At 46.1% G+C, this 19,658-nt stretch overlaps 1 protein-coding gene across 5 annotated transcripts in view; it reads right to left on the minus strand.

The window, feature by feature from the left end:
• The window catches only part of CUL1 (cullin 1), an 88,580-nt gene that overhangs the window by 61,986 nt on the left and 6,936 nt on the right, over window positions 1-19,658 (minus strand). Inside the window, exon 1 of one of the 5 annotated variants that reach the window (XM_018046825.1) lies at window positions 5,119-5,213. The exons of 3 other annotated variants lie outside the window; for them this stretch is intronic. The gene's annotated coding sequence lies outside the window, so the exon portion shown is untranslated. Of the gene's footprint in view, window positions 1-1,522; window positions 1,547-5,118; window positions 5,214-19,658 lie in introns of those variants that run through there. One more of the 5 variants, XM_018046826.1, reaches the window with a different exon arrangement.

Here is a 19,658-nt window from a genome sequence, read left to right on the forward strand (position 1 = left end):
ACAAACAGCTCATGCAGCTCAATATGAAAGAAATAAACCACCCAACGAAAAAAGGAGTAGAAGACCTAAACAGACATTAGACTTTTCTCTAAAGGATACACACAGATGCTCAACAAACGCATGAAAAGATGCTCAATACGTCACTAATTACTAGAGAAACGCAAAGCCAAACTACACCCCTGACACCGGGCAGAACAGCCATCATTAAAAAATCTACAAGCAGTAAGTGCTGAAGTGACTGCGGAGAAGGGGACGCTGCCGCACTGCTGGCGGGAATGTAAACTGGCACAGCGGGCATGGACAACAGCACCGGCGGCGCCTTCAAAAGCTAAAGCCAGAACTACCACATGACCCAGCCATCCCACTGCGGGGGGCATACCTGGAGACAACTGACATTCAAAAACACATGTGAACCCCAAAGTCCACTGCAGGACTATTTACAATACCCAGGAGATGGAGGCAACCTAGATGTCCGCCAACAGAGGAATGGCTGAAGATGTGGAACATGTTCACAATGGAATATTACTCAGCCATAAAAAGGAGTGAAACAGCACAGAGTGAAGTTAGAAAAACTGATATTATGTAATATTGCTTATATGTGGAATACAGAGAAAAAAATAGTACAGATGAACTTATTTGCAAAGCAGAGAGAGAGACAGATCTAGAGAATACTTAGAGTGACTGAGATGGGAAGGCAGGAGCGGGATGGGCTGGGGGATGGGGACTGACAGAAAGACAGAAAAAAGACAGCTAATGAGAGCCTGCTGCAAGGCACAGGGGGCGCTCCTCCGCGCCGTGTGGTGACCTGGGTGGTAAGGAAACCCCAGGAGAGGGGGGGGTGTGTAGACCTATAACTGCGGGCACTGTGCCACACAGCAGAGACACAACGCTGCAGAGCAACTACACGCAAGAAACGCAGACTCTCTCCAGGATTCCGGCCCTGAAGGCGTGAAGAGGCTGCCCGGGGACGCAGGGCAGGGGAAGCCCGCGTCCTCGCTGGGGGGCGGGGGTCGGGGCTGCCGCAGGGCGGCGGCGGGTGCTCAGGCCCGGGAAGGGCTGGACGACAGGCGGCGGCACCAGCGGCCCGGCCTCGCAGAGGCTGCATCACCGGGAAGGGCGCTGGGCGTGGAGAAGGAGGCGCCGCCGCGGGGCAGCAGGCGGGCAGCACCGGGGGAGCCCGGAGCCTGTACCCGGGAGGAAGGCACCCAGAGCCGGCGCGCCTTCCCGGGAGCCCGGGGAGGGACGTAGGGGTCCCGCAACGGCCACAGCGCGGCTTTCGGAGCCGCAGCCTCTGAGGAGAAGCGAGGGGGCCCAAAGCTGGAGAGGCGTCCGAGGAGTTTCCAGAAGCAGGATTCCAGGTTCCACGAAGAACTGAGGCGGGGAGAGGAGGGCGGGCAGGGGCTGGGGGCTGGGAGCCGGGTGCCTGGGGACGGGCGGCGCGGGCGTCAGCGATGGAGGGCCCGGGGTTCGGCTCTGCTTTCAGGGGTGTTTGCACTTGACCCGGCCCGCCGCGGCCCCTGACCTGGAGAGGGCCACGCGTTCCTCACCACGTCTCACCAGCGGGGCTGCCTGAATTCTCCGAACACCTTACTCCCCTGCCCGACCAGCCCTAAGTACAAAACAGATAGGAACATAAATTCAGACCTTAATGAACCTACATTTTTACTCTAGGGGAGGAGCCCACAGATTTTAAAGTAATAACAGAATTGTAGCCCCTGCTCAGTTTCACCGCAAACATTAAAAAAAAAAAAAAATCCAGATACCACTTTTGTCCATTAAGGTGGTCCTAGTAGCTGCCTCTGTTCCTGTAAATTAAGACCAAACACATTTAGCAGATGCTTTTGCACAAGCCAATGTAGAACAGTGTTCAAGGAACAAAGCAAAAATAATTCAGATCAGAGTTGTAACAGAATACACAACACAGGGTTTTTCAGAATGACCACAACTGTGTCGACGGTTAGGTGACTGCTTTTGAAAAATGTAAAAAAAAAAAAAATCAAAACAAAAGCAAGGATTTAAGCTGTTACAGTATCTTTTAAAAATAGTCATTATTAGAGTTAATGAAAATATAGTTAAAATTCACTGTTAAAGAAAAAACAAGGCTAAATTTGGCTTTTCTAGTTTAAGAACATTTTAAATTTGATTAAAATTTGAAATGATCCTGAGTATTACTCAGTAATTACTTATTTTCTCACAATTGGTTAAAAGTATGCAGAGTCCCTGGCTTCGTACCTGCAGTATGGCACAGAAGAAATGAAACAGATGGTAAAACAGTGCTTTACACTGAGAAGAACGTTTGCCTGTGCACACCAGGAAATACATGAAAGGTGACCAAAAAGAGAAGTCACATATAAGCTGTCAGAAAGCCACACGGCACACCACACACAACCTTGTCAATTAAGAGTCCGGGGGGGGGGGGAGTGATAGGGGAATACACACTAAATGATACCATTTTATATTTGAGAGTAAAAACACACGAAACACAGGAGAGAAGGTCGGGCTTCGCTGATAGCCTGGAACATTGGCTCAGAGCTGTGTAAGGCACCGGCCTCAGGGTTTACGGGCTCCTGTTTAAAAATAAGCAAAACCCCCAAGCCTCACCAGATTAATACTCTTGTGGGTGAAATGATAGGATGGTTGGGATTTACCTAAAAAATATTGCAAGGAAAAAAAAAAAAACCCAACAACTAAGTTCTTCGCATCAGGTGGCCAAAGTATGGGAGACTTTATCATTAGTCCTACCAATGAATATTCTGGACTGATTTCCTTTAGACTGGTTGGATCTCCTTGCAGTCCAGGGGACTCTCAAGAGTCTTCTCCAACACCACAGTTCAAAAGCATCAATTCTTTGGTGCTCAGCTTTCTTTATGGTCCAACTCTCACATCCATACATGACTACTAGAAAAACCATATCTTTAACTATATAGACCTTTGTTCGCAAAGTAATGTCTCTGCTTTTTAACATGCTGTCTAGGTCGGTCATAGCTTTTCTTCCGAGGAGCAAGCGTCCCTTTAATTCCATGGCTGCAGTCACTGTCCACAGTGACTTTGGAGCCCAAGAAAATGAAGCCTGTCACTGTGTCCATTTTTTCCCCATCAAACTTCCATGAATGGAAGGGACCAGATGCCATGATCTCAGTTTTTTAAATGTTGACTTTTAAGCTAGATTTTTCACTCTCCTCTTTCACCTCCATCAAGAGGCTCTTTAGTTCCTCTTCGCTTTCTGCCATAAGGGTGGGGTCATCTGCATATGTGAGGTTATTGATACTTCTTTCAGCAATCCTGATTCCAGCTTTTTACACAACATATGCGGTAGAAAAAGAAAGAGAAGCAAAAAGATGGAGCCTGGCAGGGAGGTGGTCAAGTTCAGGACACGATGTGGCAGGGGATGGGACCAAAACACAGTACCTTCTCACTTACACCCCTGGAAACTGTGCCATTTGATCATGATCTGGTTGGTGCATACCAAGCAATCTCAGTGCCACTTAGAACTGAGACTGGTAAACTCACCACCTGAGAAACTCTTAAATTCCATTAATGATTTAAATGAATGCAACATCTGAACTGCGGTGTTGAAAAGACTCTTGAGAGTCCCTTGGACTGCAAGGAGATCCAACCAAGTCAATCCTAAAGGAAATCGGTCCTTGAACGTTCATTGGAAGGACTGATGCTGAAGCTGAAACTTCAATACTCTGGCCACCTGATGCGAAGAACTGACTCACTGGAAAAGACCCTGATGCTGGGAAAGATTGAAGCTAGGAGGAGAAGGGGACGACAGAGGATGAGATGGTTGGATGGCATTACCGACGTGATGGACATGAGTTTGAGTACACGCCAGGAGCTGGTGATAGACAGGGAAGCCTGGCGTGCTGCAGTCCTTGGGGTCGCAAAGAGTCGGACATGACTGAGCAACTAAACTGAACTGACCATCTGAAACCTGGGCTTGATGTGCATATCTGGGATAAGGTAAGGCGGAGCCTTCAGGCTGTAAACTTTGTATAGCTCTGGACAGGATTTTACTAGACTTCTACACTCTCACTCTGATAATTCAGAAGTCAGATGAGCCATCAGCAGCACGTGGGGTGGCGCTCCCCTCCCCTCCTGGTCCATTGGCTGTGGACCCTCTGTGTACTGGCCACGCCAATCTGCTCCTGACCCAACTCTCCTTCCTTCTCTCCTTTCCTGAACCTTCCAGAAGCCACAAGCTCATGTGAATTAAACGAAACACCTCCCTCTCCACCTTTCTTTACCTTGGTGAGCAGAAGGCTTGGTCCGATTCAAAATCCTGGAGGTGATGAAAGCGCCCCCTGCTAGCTGCAGACCCATCTCCATTCACATATACCATCCCTCCCCCTCCCCAGTCCCTCCACCCTCACCTTAAATTAAGGGCCACTGCTTAGCCTCTTGACTGGCCTACATTCCAACTAAGCCTTCCTCTGTATCCCCCATCTTGGTAAAAGGTCAGCTCTGGTTTCTCCTGTTCTCACCCCTGATGTAAAGTCAGTTCCATCAACTCCCTCCTCGTCTCTTGAATCACCCACCTCTCATGATATGCCCACCAACTCATCAAGAGTCTGGCGGTCACTATCACCTCTCACCTGGGTCACTAACGGCAGTCTCTCCCCTGGTCTCGCCGTGTAAAGGAAGGACCCAGTATTCTCTGTGGGCCTCACTGCTAGACCCTGGGCCACTAGGAGTTGTAATCCTTTCCCCTCACCGAATCCTTACAGTAACCGCATTCTCTGCATAGTACTGTTTCCTGCAAACGAGGACACTCAGGCTCGTGTGTGTGTGTGTGTGTGTGTGTGTGCAGTTAGTCGTAGCCGACTCTTTGCAACCCCATGGACTGTAGCCCACCAGGCTCCTCTGTCCATGGGATTTTCCAGGCAAGAGCACTGGAAAAGGTTGCCATCTCCCTCCCAAGGGATCTTCCTGACTCAGGGATCAAGCCTGTGTCTCCTGCATCACAGGTGGACTCTCTTTCCGCTGAGCCACCAGGGAAGCCCCACTCAGGCTTGGAAATGTTCAATACTTTTCCCAAAACCACTCTAGTGACAAGTGACAAGGATTCATACCCAAATATTTGGATTCCAAAGCCGTGTTCTTTCCATCACTCACCATTCCATGCTGTTTTCTTAGGAAGGCGGAGATTTCCTATCCCACTTCCTTAAGAAGTGTGCTGCTAGGATGTACTCTCTAATTTGAGATTACAACATGGCTTCACAGGAACCATGCAAAAATGCAAGTGAAATCTTCAAGATGTCAGAGTGTGATGTCGGGCCCAAAGGACTGCAAACCAATAGGTCAAGGAAGATCTGGCCAAATCATGAACTGGACACTTAGTCATACTTACATCCCTATTTATTTGTATATGCATTTATTAGTATTTGAATATGAATTATTTAAATGTTTCACTTTTTAAATCAAAGTATTCTTAAAGATACTAGAACAAGGGTTAGTATCTTGTAAATGTAGACCAACAATTGGTACGTTCAATACTTAGGGTTCTGTCTGTACATCACCAAGAAAGGCATTTACTACCTGACCTCCATTATTGAAATTTGTATACTTACAAAATGTAAATGTGTATTATTCCATTTCTATATAGAACTAAGGGCTTAATTACAATTAAGTTCAAACAATTACAGTTGACAAAAGCATAAAAAATTCCAATTAATATTCTAATAGATGTCTTTCTAGGAACATTAGCAGAGTTTTGTCTCCAGTTAGTCATTCAAAGCCATTAAATCTACGGCTAGAAAGAGAATCTAAATACACACACAGATGGGAAATGGGTTCTGCTTTTTCTCAATCACTTCAGAGTCAAGTTCCCAAGGCCTGAATCATAAGTGCTCAAACTGTCTTGTTTATGTCTTTACTCAAAGCTAGTAATTAAACATTTGGGCCATTTAAAGACTGCGTTCAGTTAACATAAATTTACCACTGTGCTAAGTCACTATAGTCGTGTCTGATTCTTTGTGACCCTATGGACTGTGGCCCACCAGGTTCCTCTGTCCATGGGATTCTCCAAGCAAGAATACTGTAGTTCGTTGTTATGCCCTCCCCTCCAGGGGATCTTCCCGACCCAGGGAGCGAACCCCCATCTCCTGTGACTCCTGCATTGCAGGCGGATTCTTCACCTACCACATGACCCATCAATTCCACTATTAGGGATCTAACCCCTGCTAAAAAAAGATGTATGTCCATCCAAAGACCTGTACATGAATGTTCACAGCACACATTACATATAAAAGCCAAAAAGTAGAACAACCCAAATGCCCACCAGCAGGTGAACGGATAAGCAAGGTATCCTTAGTCATACAAAAGAAAACACTTCGGCAATAAAAAATGAAGTACTGATACACGCCACAGCATGAATGAACCTCAAACACATGAGCCTAAGTGAAAACCAGGAGAAAAAGACCACGTGTTACACGAGCCCATTTATCATGAGATGTACAGAATGGGTGAACTGGAGAGGCAGGAAGTGGGCTCCTGCAAGACGGGGGAGCCGGTGGGGGGAGCGGGGAGTGACAGGGGGCAGGCCTCACCCCAAAGGGATCCTCTGGGGTAAAGGAAATGTTCTAAAACTGGATTGTGGTGATGGCTGCACAACTCTAATTTTACTAAAAATTACTGAATTATACATTTAAAACAAGTGAATGTTATGGTATGTGAATTATACCTCAATAAAACTGTTAAGGAAAAAAAGACAGCTTTAAAGCATGCTAGCTACAAATCGTTCTGGATCAAATTCAGGTCAGTCACAGCAAGGAATGGATCTTTACAAAATGACCAGGTTCTAGAGGATATGCGGGAGCCTTAGCATGAAAAGCAGTGTTACTGGGTGTCCCACTGGAAAGCAAGCTTTAAGAACTGCCATCTAGTGTGTTACCAATAGAGGGGCTCGAGTTCTCCTGCAACATAAAATATTTAAAAGACAGCCGAAGTACCAGAAGAGTTGTCACTGGGCAGAGACGTTTTACTGCCCCCGTGAAGATACAGGTAAAACTGCAATAGGAGTCTGGAGGGTCTGGAAGAAGTCACTCCAGACTACAATGCCCAAGAAGGCTCTACAAAGTCTGCACTTTGAATGCTTCTCAGGTGGTATCTGAGGGGTTTTGCCCGGGGAGAGGGGGAGGCAGAAAAGCAAAGGGCAGGAGACTGAGTTTCGGGGGGCTCGGGCTAGAGCTTCGAAGAGAGGAGGGGGTGTCTGTAGTAAGAGGATGCGAGGCCTTTATTCTGAGTGGGCAACAGAGTCCCACAAGGTTCCGGAGCAGGGATGTGACGTCAGAAACATTCGGCCGATAGCCCCGTGGAGCTGGGATGAAAGGAGACCTCAGCGCGGTGAAATTAACTTAAAGACACACGGAGCACGTGGAGTGGAAGGGGCGGCGCCAGCGAGAAACACCGAGGGTAAGAGTCTCTCAGACTTGGGCTTTCAGATCTCCAAAAACGCACCTCTGGATTCCAGAATCCACAGACACTACATGACAAAAGTCAAAACGACTGAACTGTTGCTGGTGGAGGTGTTCACTCTGCAGGCAGTAATTGGCTGTACCCGAAAACGCCGTGGGTGCATTGACCAGTCCACCCAGCCATCTCACTTCTAGTAACCTATCCCCCAAGATAAAGTGGCCCCAAACGACAAGAAGTTGTAAACTCAAGCTTAGTCACCGCAGAAGACTGGAAATCAACCTGAAGCCCGCCCAGAGAGGCTGGGAGCACTGAATGATGGCTGGTCCACACACAGAGCATCCTTGTAACCTCAGACTGAGCCTAGCTCACTCCCCCAGTTAGGAGCCTAGTCAGTGGACCACAGGGGTTCTGGGACCACCTCTGACTTTGCCATCAGGAAATCACAAATATTCTCCTTACTCCAGGGCAGTTATTGCCAGTATCATTTCTGCTCATCAATCAATTGGTGATGCCATCCAACCATCTCATCCTCTGTCATCCCCTTTTCCTCCTGCCTTTAATCTTTCTCAGCATCAGGGTCTTTTCCAGTGAGTCAGTTCTTCCCATCAGGTGGCCAAAGTATTGGAGTTTCAGCTTCAGCATCAGTCCTTCCAATGAATATTCAGGACTGATTTCCTTTATGACTGACTGGGTGGATCTCCAGGCAGTCCAAGGAACTCTCAAGAGTCTTCTCCAACACTGCAGTTCAAAAGCATCAATTCTTTGTTGCTCAGCTTTCTTTACAAGGAGACAAATCCTTCCCAAGACTCCAAAACCAAGGAGCACGACTAGTCAGACTCACTTAGAAGGGGAACACTTGGTTCCTTCAACGCCAGTGCTAATTCAATTCTCAACTGAAGTTAAAGATCCGAATGCCAACTTCTCAGAGTTGTTCTATAAGACATCATAAGTAAACAGGCCTGCTTCTATGGCCAGTATTTAGTAGGAACTCCCCAATTGATGGTGATCTTCCTTCCTTCTTAAAAAATAACCATAGTAGGAGGTGATCATTAAAAACCCATCTAACGCATCTGATCTTAGTCAGAAAAATGATTAAAAGCAATTAAACGCAAGGACACTTTTGGTATGTTGAAAATTTTTCGTGTAATATTTGCAAAGCCTTCCTTAAAAATAAAAGCAGAGCAAAACTATAAAGTTTCTAGAAGATCACATGGGAGAAACCCTAGATGAGCGTGGGTAAAGGTGTGGCCTTTTAGACACATCAAAGGCTAGGTCCACAAAGAAATCACTGACCAGCTGCACTTCACTGAAATGAAACACGTCTGCTCTGAGAAAGACAGTCAAGAGAATGAGAAGACAAGCCATAGGCTGGGAGAGAACATTGGCAACAGACACATCTGATAAACAACTGTTAACCAAAATATACAGAAAGTGCTTAGGATTCAGTAAGAAAACCATCTGATTAAAAAATAGGCCAAAGGCTTCACCAGAGGAGAAATACAGATGGTAAATAAGCATATGAGAAGCTGCACTACATAATACCATCATCAGGAAAACGCAAATTAATGAGACACCTCTACATACCTACTGCATGCTCAGCCTCCTCAGTCGTGTCTGACTCTGTGACCCCATGGACTGCAGCCCGCCAGGATCCTCTGCCCATGGGATTCTCTAGGCAAGAATGCTGGAGTGGGTGCCAGTCCCCTCTCCAGGGGATCTTCCCGACCCAGGGATCCAACCCGAGTCCCTTATGTCTCCTGCCTTGCAGGCGTGTTCCTTTTCACTAGTGCCACATGGGATGCCCACACACCTATGAGAATGGCGGAAATTCAGAACAATGACAAAAACCAAATGCTGGTGAGAGAGAAGAGCAACAGGAGCTCTCCTTCATTGCTGGTGGGAAAGCAATATGGTGTGGACACTTTAGAAGGCACCGTGGGCTTCTGACAAAACTAAACACGCTCTGACCGTACATTTCAGCAATTAACTGTGCTGCTTTCTATTTACCTAAAGGAGTTGAAAACTAATGTCCACATGAAAACCCTCAAACAGATGTTTATAGTGCCTTTTTTCATAGCTGTCAAAACCTGGAAGCAAGCAAGATATCCCTCAGGGGGTCAGTGGATAAATAAACTGTGGTCCTTCCAGACCATGGAATATTATTTAGCACTAAAAAGAAATGAGCCATCAAGCCACGAGAAGACATGGAGGACCCTTAAAGGCACATGACTAAGTGAAAGAAGCCCTTCTGAGAAGGCTACATAGACTATACGTATTGTGTGACTCCAACTGTATGACGTTCTGGAAAAGGCAAAACTAAGGAGATGGTAAGAAGTTGCCCAGGTGGCTCAGTGGTAAAGAATCTGCCCAAATGCAGACGAGGTGGGTTCGATCCCTGGGTCGGGAAGATCCCCTGGAAAAGGAAATGGTAACACAGTATTTATGCCTGGGAAATCCCATGGAAAGAGGAGCCTGGTGGGCTGTGGTCCATGGGTTGGCAAAAATCAGACATGACTGAGGGACTAAAGCACACATCACAAGAAGTTGTCAGAAGTTGCCAGGAACTTAGTGGAGGGGCAGGGAGATAGATATGCAAAGCACAGAGCATTTTTAGGGCAATGTAACTATTCTGTATGCTACTATAATGATGAATACATGTTATTATACACTTGTCCAAATTCATAAAACACACACTACCAAGAGTGAATCCTAATGTAAACTATGGACTTTGGGTGACTGTGTGTTAATGTCGATTTGCTTGTAACAAATATATCACTCTGGTGGGGGGGTGCTGAAAATGGGGGAGTCTGTGTATGTGGGGGCAGGAGGGATACAGGAAATCTCTACACCTTCCTCTTAGTTTTGCTGGGAACCTACAACTGCTTAAAAAAAAAAAAGTTGAAAAAAAATTTTTTTTAAATGAAAGTAGAGGCTCACTTTTGATCTTTAGGTTTTGCTCATAAAATGACTTGCATTTTATAACCTAGAAAACCTGAGTAAACAAAAAGCTAATGCTGAATATTAAATACTACATTTGCTCATTTTTCTTCATTAAAAATCAGTCTATTTTGCTAATTATTGCTATTTGAATAATGGATATGTTAATCAGTAGATTTTACATTTATACCTGTTACTGTAAAAATGGAAAATATATCAATAACTGAAGTTCTTTTTTGTAAACAAAATATCTCACCCAGAATCTTCAGATTTAATAAAAGTAATACGGATCCATGGGCTCTCCTCTGTGGCTCAAAAGCAGTGGTCTAATTCACAGCTGAATCCTCAGCACCAAACACAGTGCCCTGGCAGGGTGGAGGTGCTCCAGAAATACTGGGTGAATGGCGACTCCAGGTATTTGTGGGACTCATCTAAATCGCTGATGCTGCTTTAAAAAGCCTCCAAACCCACCCAGCCCTTCAGCATACAGAACTACAGAGAGGCACGCTGGAGCATGTTAATTACATGTCATTTCATTTTTCTACCAGCACAGTAACAGTACTGAGAAAAATGGGGTGAGGAGAGACACACCATTTACATTATGTATAAAATTTAAGAGAAATTACTCAAATAGGCAATTAAAACTATAAAACTGATGGGATGGGAAGTGAAGAACCAGGCTCAGGACCCACCATTCTGGGGTAGGATGTGAGCAAATGTATTTAAAGCTTCATGGGTTTGTTCTATGAGATCTCCTACTTTCTAAAAACTAGCAGAAGCTTTGAAGTTACTAGGCCCTGAAACTTACACTAAATAAGGGAATACAGCTACCGTGTCCTTGAGACCACTGCCCTTTTAATTCTACAAATAAAGAAATATGCTAATTCAACTCAGTCCCCAGAATACACACACATATTTTATAACTATGAGAAATTCTGGATGTCATTAAGTATGGAATTTTGTCCTATGAACATCATAGGAATTGAGATACAATTTTTACTTTTGGTACTTGAATAATTAATAGGTCTTTTTAAATTCTAAAAATCCACACAAAAGCACTCAAAGCCTTAGGTACTGTTAAAGCTAAAGCTGATTCTTAATCCGGTCAGTGTGTACACTCTTCCTACTCCAATGACTGTGTGACTTCCAGTGGCCTGACACAAGCATGGCTGCTTTAGGAAACTCGAAGACGGCCATAACCACCTGCGATTCAACAGGCAGCGCGCAGACTGCAGCCGGCGTGCTGCACGGTCACGGGGTCACAAAGAGCCGGACACGACTGAGCGACGGGACTGGACTGAACTGACGATACAGACTGCCTCGTTTGTCCACGTAAACTAGTTTTAACTGTTAAGGACCAAGTTTCGGCTCTCCGTTTCACAGGCATGTTAATTCAGTGATCTAGCTTGCTGCTTGCATGTATTTCATTTTCAAGCATTTTCATTCACTTTAAAACAAGGGGAAAAATTATTACATTTGATTATGACTATCTATACCATGCATGTTTTTCATGCCCATTAGTGTGTAGGCCATGAAACCAGCTTAGTCAATGGTAACTGGAACTTTTCAAAAAAGGGAAAAGAAAAGAGCTCATAGAACATAACAAGTATTACTCAGAGCATCTTTAATTCAGTTATGTCTGTGTATGTATAGAGTTAACCTACGAAATGTATTTCTTACTAAACAAACAATTCAAAAGGCACACACGGTGGCAAGACTCTCTGAGAGAGTCAGCACGAAAGTGCACGTGGGCGTCTGAGGGGACGTTTCTGGCTCTGTAACCTACACTCTATATGAGCTTGGGCAGACTCCTTAACTTATAATGCCCATAATGACCTGCAATGATTACACTACCTATCTCACAAGGCTGTTGTGAGGCACAGATGAGTTATGCAAAGAAACTGTTAAGGGTACTAGACACAGTAAGCACTTGCTACTTTTCACATTAACACTTCAGCTTCAACACTGGAAAAGACCCTGATGCTGGGAAAGATTGAGGGCAGGAGAAGGGGGTGACAGATGATGAGACGGTCGGATGGCATCATCGACTCAATGGACTTGAGTCCCACAAACTCTGGGAGATAGTGAAGGACAGGGAAGCCTGGCGTGCTGCAGTCTGTAGGGTCACAAAGAGCTGGACATGACTTAGCGACTGAACAACAAAGGTTATCAGATGTCTTTGAAACCCCTAACACAGTATTTAAATAAAACAACAAAAAACTCAGGGGGAAATATCAAACTTAGAGTGCTTATTTTTTAAGTCAAAATGAAGTGATGTTGCCAGCAAATTGCACAATACTCTCAGACAACAAAACACCAGGGGTACCTCCCCAAATTCCCACCAAATCGGACCCATTGTCAGAAGACAGGGAGCCTCGTGTTCTGACGGACCCGGGGATCCAGCCACAGGCAGCTGCTCAAAGTTCAGCTTTTCTTTGAAATCTCATTCATTCTTAAAATTCAGCTGGTTCTTTGATTCCACCACCAAATGCACTTAAAAAACACAAAAAGCTTTAAAAATACCAGCTGGCAAAGTGTTTCTGACCCAAGCTGGTGAGTGAGCTGCTGCTGGGAGGGATCCACTGAGTCTGCACCCTGGCCACTCCCTGCCATCCTGCTGCCACCGAATCGTCGGGACCCGGGCCAACACAGGCAGAAACACACAGCAGGTCGCCTTCACTGCTGAGACGACCAGGATGCTGGCGGCACGGGGGACAGCTGCAGGCCACCGAGGGTGAAGTCCAGATGCCCTCGGCTGGGGAGGCGGCGCGGGACGTCACGACCAGACAACATAGGTCTCTCCTCCTTGGTAAAGGATGCTACCATGCAGATGGTCACTTTCGTCTTCATGGAATGTATCAACGCTCAGGTCTCACAATCCTGTTCCGCTAACGGCCACATTTCCCCACGTGGCGCACGGTTTGCCCTGTACTTGGCCAGTGCCAGGCCCTGAAATACCATCTGCTGAGTCAGCAGATTTTGAAAGTTACCACGTCACTAAGTGAAGGAGATCATTCAGCTAATCTGGGTGTTTCAAACCTTTTCATTCCTTTTCTTTCCCCTACTCCAAACACATTAACCTTAAGTTCAAAACTCATGACCAGCAGCTCCCTCTAGCTAAGTGAATTTTCAAGACATTCCCCACTTCATTACAAATTGGTTCAAAAAGAATACATAGTCCCGACTCTACACGCGATCTGATTTGGAGCTTTCACATTTGATTTGTTCTGAATACAGTTTACCCATTCCTTCACCTTCCTGAGGTCCGAGAGATCTGCTGGCGCTGTCTTTCAGGTGCCTGGACAGCGCTCTGGCCACACAGGGTGGTAAAGAGCCTGAGGCACCCACTGCTCCGAGGGGTCTGCACCCCACCCCATTCCGTGCACATGTGCAATCAAAGCCGCCAGTCCTGTTCAACTCTGTGTGACCCCATGGACTGTAGCCCACCAGGCTCCTCTGTCCATGGGATTCTGTGGGCAAGAATACTGGAGTGGGTTGCCATGCCCTCTTCCAGGGGATCTTCCCAACCTAGGGATCCAACATGGGTCTCCGGCACTGCAGAAAGATTCTTTACTGTCTGAGCCTGACTTGATGATAATGTGTCCTGTTGAAAATGTCCTTTCCAGCTATGACAACATCAAGTAGTCAGAGATTTATAAATACCCGGCAAAGTATAAGAAGAGATACATAACACACTAAAGTGCTGTGTTTAAACCTGGGCTTTGCACCTATCAAGGACAAACAGATTAAATTCAGTCTCTCAATTATCTGAGTAAGTCTTCTGGTTTCCTGAACACATGCCATTTGATAACCTTCAATAAAGGCTTTTTCCTTTTTTTGGTGGCAGGAGGGGATTTAAAAAAAATCCTGCTCCCCAATCCAACTGAAAACAATCCAGCCATGTCTATAACAAAGGTAAAACCTGTAACAGCTTCACCTAAGAACATGATTCTGAAACTGACTGAAGCTTCTGCCATTTTTCACTTGTGTTTGTTTTTAGATGAACTGATGCTAGTCATATGTTTAAGTTGCGAAAACTTGTAGTGAATTTCCTTCATAATCTACACTAACTTGTTTTTATGGTCACTGTAGAAGTACTGGCTTTTTTTCGGGTTACTGTTTTAGGGACAGAAGAGACAAAAGCAGCTCCTTTCACTTCTACAGTAAAGAATATCCTACATATTGAGATCAGTATTGATCTCTACTACCTGTGATGGGGGCGGTACTATTCTCTTTACAGTCAAGCTCAAGTTTAACAGGGGAAACCTCAGAGAAATGTCTGTCAAAATTTATGATTTCACATAATTTACTGCGGTGTTGGAGAAGACTCTGAGAGTCTCCTAGATTGCAAGGAGATCCAACCAGTCAATCCTAAAGGAAATCAGTCCTGAATATTCATTGGAAGGACTGATGTTGAAGCTGAAGCTCCAATACTTTGGCCACCTGATGCGAAGAACTGACCCATTGGAAAAGACCCTGATGCTGGGAAAGTTTGAAGGCGGGGGAGAAGGGGACGACAGAGGATGAGATGGTTGGATGAGCTCACCAACGTAATAACATGAGTCTGAGTAAACTCCGGGAGTTGGTGATGGACAGGGAGGCCTGGCGTGCTGCAGTTCAAGAGGTCACAAAGAGTCTGAAACGACTGAGCCATGGTATATTTTCTCAAGCAAAGTTTTCAAGCCTGTGCTTCAAATAGCTTATTTTTAACACCATCAAATCATGTTCCTAGTTGAAAATAAAGTATCTTTTTAAAAGAACATCAAAATCACAAAGTACAGGTTTCCTCCAGTTTACCAAGTACTCACACATATAAGAAAGGGAACTTTAGAAGACATGAGCCTCACAAAATGATACAAAAACTTTGCAAACATATCAACTTACTGCAAAGTACAAATGCAACTACCTATGAAGTAAGAAGCACATTTTAGGACTGCTTTTTTCAGATCACACACCCTTAGTCTCTACCAGACTGTTAGTAAAACACAGAAACCTTCCTCTGCATTTGGGGGGGAAGACCCTCTTTTTAATGTAGAACTAGTTAGATTCACTGCTCCCAAGGAGTCATCTGAATGTGCTTTAAACTATTTTAACCTATGAAGGGAATCCACTGTCCTAGTTAGACACACACTCACTCACCTATAAATCTACCATGAAAAGCAACATGGATGTTTCACCTTACACCACATCCGTACTTTCAGTTTGTTGATTATACCCTGTGAATTCTTTAATCACAGACATTTCCCACAAGTCACCCTATCAAAAGGACATTTCTCATCTGTAATTTATTATAGATTAAATCTCAAAATTAACGGAACTTCCCCAAATTGGTTTGCCCTACTGAAATCACATTGTTTCACAGGTAGAAGGTGTGAAGAACCAGGACAAGACGAAGAGCCAGCCCCCACATCAGCCACTTTTGAGTGAGAAGAGCTGCAGACCAGCACCGGGCACACGCCTGACTTTGGGAATTTTCTGAGATTCAGGGTGTGAGACGGACTAGTGGAGAAGGGCTGGCGAGGATGCAGTGCAGAGCCTACTCCAGCCGGTCACGGTGACGCCAACCTCTGCTGGGGACAGACCCTGTAGCCGGGGAGTCAAGACAAATCCTGAATACGGGCAAGGGGAGCTGGGGACAGACCCAAACAAGGCAGAGCTGAGGACAGAGTATGTCGAAGGAAGAACTAATAAGACTCGGCAATCACTTAATGTAGAACATTCTCAGAGACAACACTGTATACTGAGAAGCTGAATGTGGCCTGGGGAGGCTGTGAGGGTGGGGAGGGCCACAGGGAGACCCTGCAGGCTGGGCTCAGCCGGGAGGCAACCAGCTACCCTCGAGAAAGGTCAGAACTGCTCCAGCCAGAACACACCTGAAAAACCCCAGAGCAAAGCGAACCAGACCAGAGAAGCCAGCCAAAGAGCCATCTCCTCAAAGACGATCTAACAAGCAAAGACTAAGACGGTTCAAGAAAAAAACGATGTGATCCTGGTCCAGAAGCTTGGAGAACACTGCATGTTACAGCCCTTCCGAAAGGGGCCCAAAGCGCTCTGAAAAACACACCTGGCTCAGCTTCCCACTCTCACCCTGGAAACCACCGAGCGAGAAACGCAAAGGAATCCATTTAAATATCAGGGGAGCTGACCCAGGAGAAGTCAAGTCTGTGTTTCAATGGACTGGCGTGCTTTGAAAACTCCAGCAGTTTATAAACTTTAAAAAGTTCTGAAACATCTTTGTAGTTAATGTTACAAAGCAGCATTTTCCAGGTTTAAAAAGGACTTTCAACGTATGTCACCTCCAAGAAAATGTGAACAACACGAGCTGAGATTCTGCTGTTGTTCCTCAGTGGTGAGGACAGATTAATGCTGGTACATGTGCTTAAAAAAATTTTTTTAGACACTTCCTATAATAGCACTTTGGGTTTATATTTAGACAAGGAATAAAGTGAGGCAGAAACCATTTCTAGACAAGTACATGTCTAACTCTGGACTTCGGAGGATCCTGCTCTCCACGTTCCCCACCCTGCTCCTGAGAACTTATAGTGTTTTAAGATGCTCAACGCTCTGCCTGAGAGCAAAGAGGCAAACACAGCATTTACTCCACACCTGGCCTCCCTTCCATGGCAATGAATGTCATTTCTCACATTTGATTCTAAAATCGGTATGTCTCTACAAAGCAAAACGTATTCTGTACCATGGTAGTAGGGTTTTCTTCCCTCAGATGCTATTATTAAATCAAGGGTACAAAGGTCCATATAGTCAAGGCTATGGTCTTCCCAGTGGTATTGTGAGAGCTGGACCGTGAAGATGGCAGAACGCCAAAGAATTGAGCCTCTGAACTGTGGTGCTGCAGAAGACTCCTGAAAGTCCCCTGGACAGCAAGGAGATGAAACCAGGCAACCTTAAGGGAGATGAACCCTGAATATTCACTGGAAGGGCTGATGCTGAAGCTGAAGCGCCAGCACTTTGGTCATCTGATGCAAACAGCTGACTCATTGGAAAAGTCCCTGATGCTGGGAAAGATTGAGGGCAGAAGGAGAAGAGGGCATCAGAGGATGAGATGGCTGGACAACACCATCGATGCAATGAACATGAACTTTGGCAAACTCTGGGAGATGGTGAGGGACAGGGAGGCCTGGCATGCTGCAATCCGTGGGGTGGCAAAGAGTTGGACACAACTGGGCTACTGAATACCACCACCACCACCACCTTATGTATGTACACAGACCCTGTAAGATATGTATTTCCTATAAAACAGATGTCTCTCTATAAGGCCAGCGATGTTTATTAGCATATTAAAAGCCCCTCAGTATCCAACCTAGCATTTCCTAAATGCATTTACTCACAGATCTTCCCTTCTCTAGGCTTTCCAGGGGGCACTAGCAGTAAAGAACCTGCCTGCCAATGTAGGAGACTCAGGTTCGATCCCTGGGTCGGGAAGACCCCCTGGAGGAGGGCATGGCAACCCACTCCAGTATTCTTGCCTGGAGAATCCCGTGGACAGAGGAGCCTGATGGGCTACTGTCCATGGGGTTGCAAAAGAGTTGGACACGACTGAAGTGCACAAACACCTCGCTTCCATTCCAATATCTTACATGTCACAGAACATAGATGGGCAAACACTGCTCTAAAATAAACGGCAGAAAATGCAGGCAGTGGTAAAGCTGACTTGCTTTATTATAAAAACAGGGACTGAACAATGCTTCAGAGTATCAAGCATGACAGGCTTCACCATAAATGTCCGGTTAGATCGCAGACGTTCACGAACACAACACCGGCGCCTGCCCGGGACAGAGGCACCGACACACAGGACACTTGCAAAGGGACCACACTGAGGAGTGACTCCTGCGAAACTGCGCACCAGGCCATGCCGTCTCCAGCATTCTGGGTCCCCTGTGGGGAGGCAGTCCTCACCCTCTGGTTTCGGGGGCCTCTATCTGATATAAGTAAAGTGAGTTGCTCAGTCGTGTCTGACTCTTTGCGACCGGGACTGTAGCCCGCCAGGCTCCTCTGCCCACGGGATTCTCCAGGCAAGAATACTGGAGTGGGTACCTGTTCCTTTACCCCGAGGATCTTCCCGACCCAGGGATCAAACCTGGGTCTCCTGCATTGCAGACAAGATTCTTTACCCTCTGAACCATGACCGACTAAGCAAACCATTCCTGCATTGAGTGGCCAAGGCTACCTTTACCTTGGGAAGAAAGACTTATGTCCATAATGAGGTGTCTACCAGCAAGAAGCAGAAAGCTGGGTTGGGGGGGCGGGGGTAGGGAGCGGGGAGCAGTTTCAAAGCTGCCAGAGGGGTTCAGGCCCAGTCTCTGGCACATTCTACGTGCTGAGGAACGGTGGTCATTACCGCACCGCAAGATGATCCCCTAAGACCGGAGTGGAGCACTCGGAAGAAACCAATCTCTGGCTTTCCTTCCCCACCCTCCCCCAAACCGAAGCCCGCCAGTTCCCAAAGTGTGGGAGAGCGCCCCCAGCCCTTATGTCTGGGAGGCCACTTGGGGCTGAACTGCGTGCGTTCCCCGGTTTCTCAGCCTCATCCCCACTTCAAACCTTTCCCTCCAGTCCGTCTAGAGCAGGCCTCCCTGCCTCCTGCAGGAGGGCCTCCAGGCTCTCTGGCCTCTCCCCCATGTCCCGACTTTCTGATGCTTCCTGGGCACGCTCAACTATGTTAGCTACTCGGGGACTCGTTTCTGTGCACCTGTTCTCTCAGATGGCCAACAGCATTCCTAGTTGTGTCATTCAGAATACATTTCTTAATCACTAATAACATTTTAATATTCCAAGCCATGGCATGAAGTGTGTCAAGAGAATTTGTTTTTTCTAATCTGTAGCAAATGCACCTTCTTAGGCATGATGACAGTGGCTTTCAACACCCATCTACTACGGCTAGGAGGTGTGAAGTCCACAAAAAAAGGATAGGAAGGTCACACAGCATTGCTAAGAAAAGGAAACTTCCACACTGAAGACAATTCGTTAGTACATAATCCAGTTACAACTCAACAAAATTCCAAAACATAAATGGATTTCACGGATTAAAACAGTTTCACAGAGGGCATGGAGTATGAGGGGATCCAGAGAAGCTGAAGGATGAAGATGGGAGGATGGGAAGATGAGCCCTGCAGGGAGAACCAACAGTCAGATATGGCACCCTTAACCCTTCGCGTCAACACACCTGCAAAGGGACCTGCCCCAAGTAAAGCAGAAACCCAGGTGATCCAGCACTGAGCTGAGGGAGCAGAAACATCTTGCTCAGAGCAGGCTCAATGCTTCTATTGTCTTTTGTCTTCATAAAC

The sequence above is a fragment of the Capra hircus genome, chromosome 4, assembly GCF_001704415.2.
Source record: "Capra hircus breed San Clemente chromosome 4, ASM170441v1, whole genome shotgun sequence".
Classification (NCBI taxonomy): Eukaryota; Metazoa; Chordata; class Mammalia; order Artiodactyla; family Bovidae; genus Capra; species Capra hircus.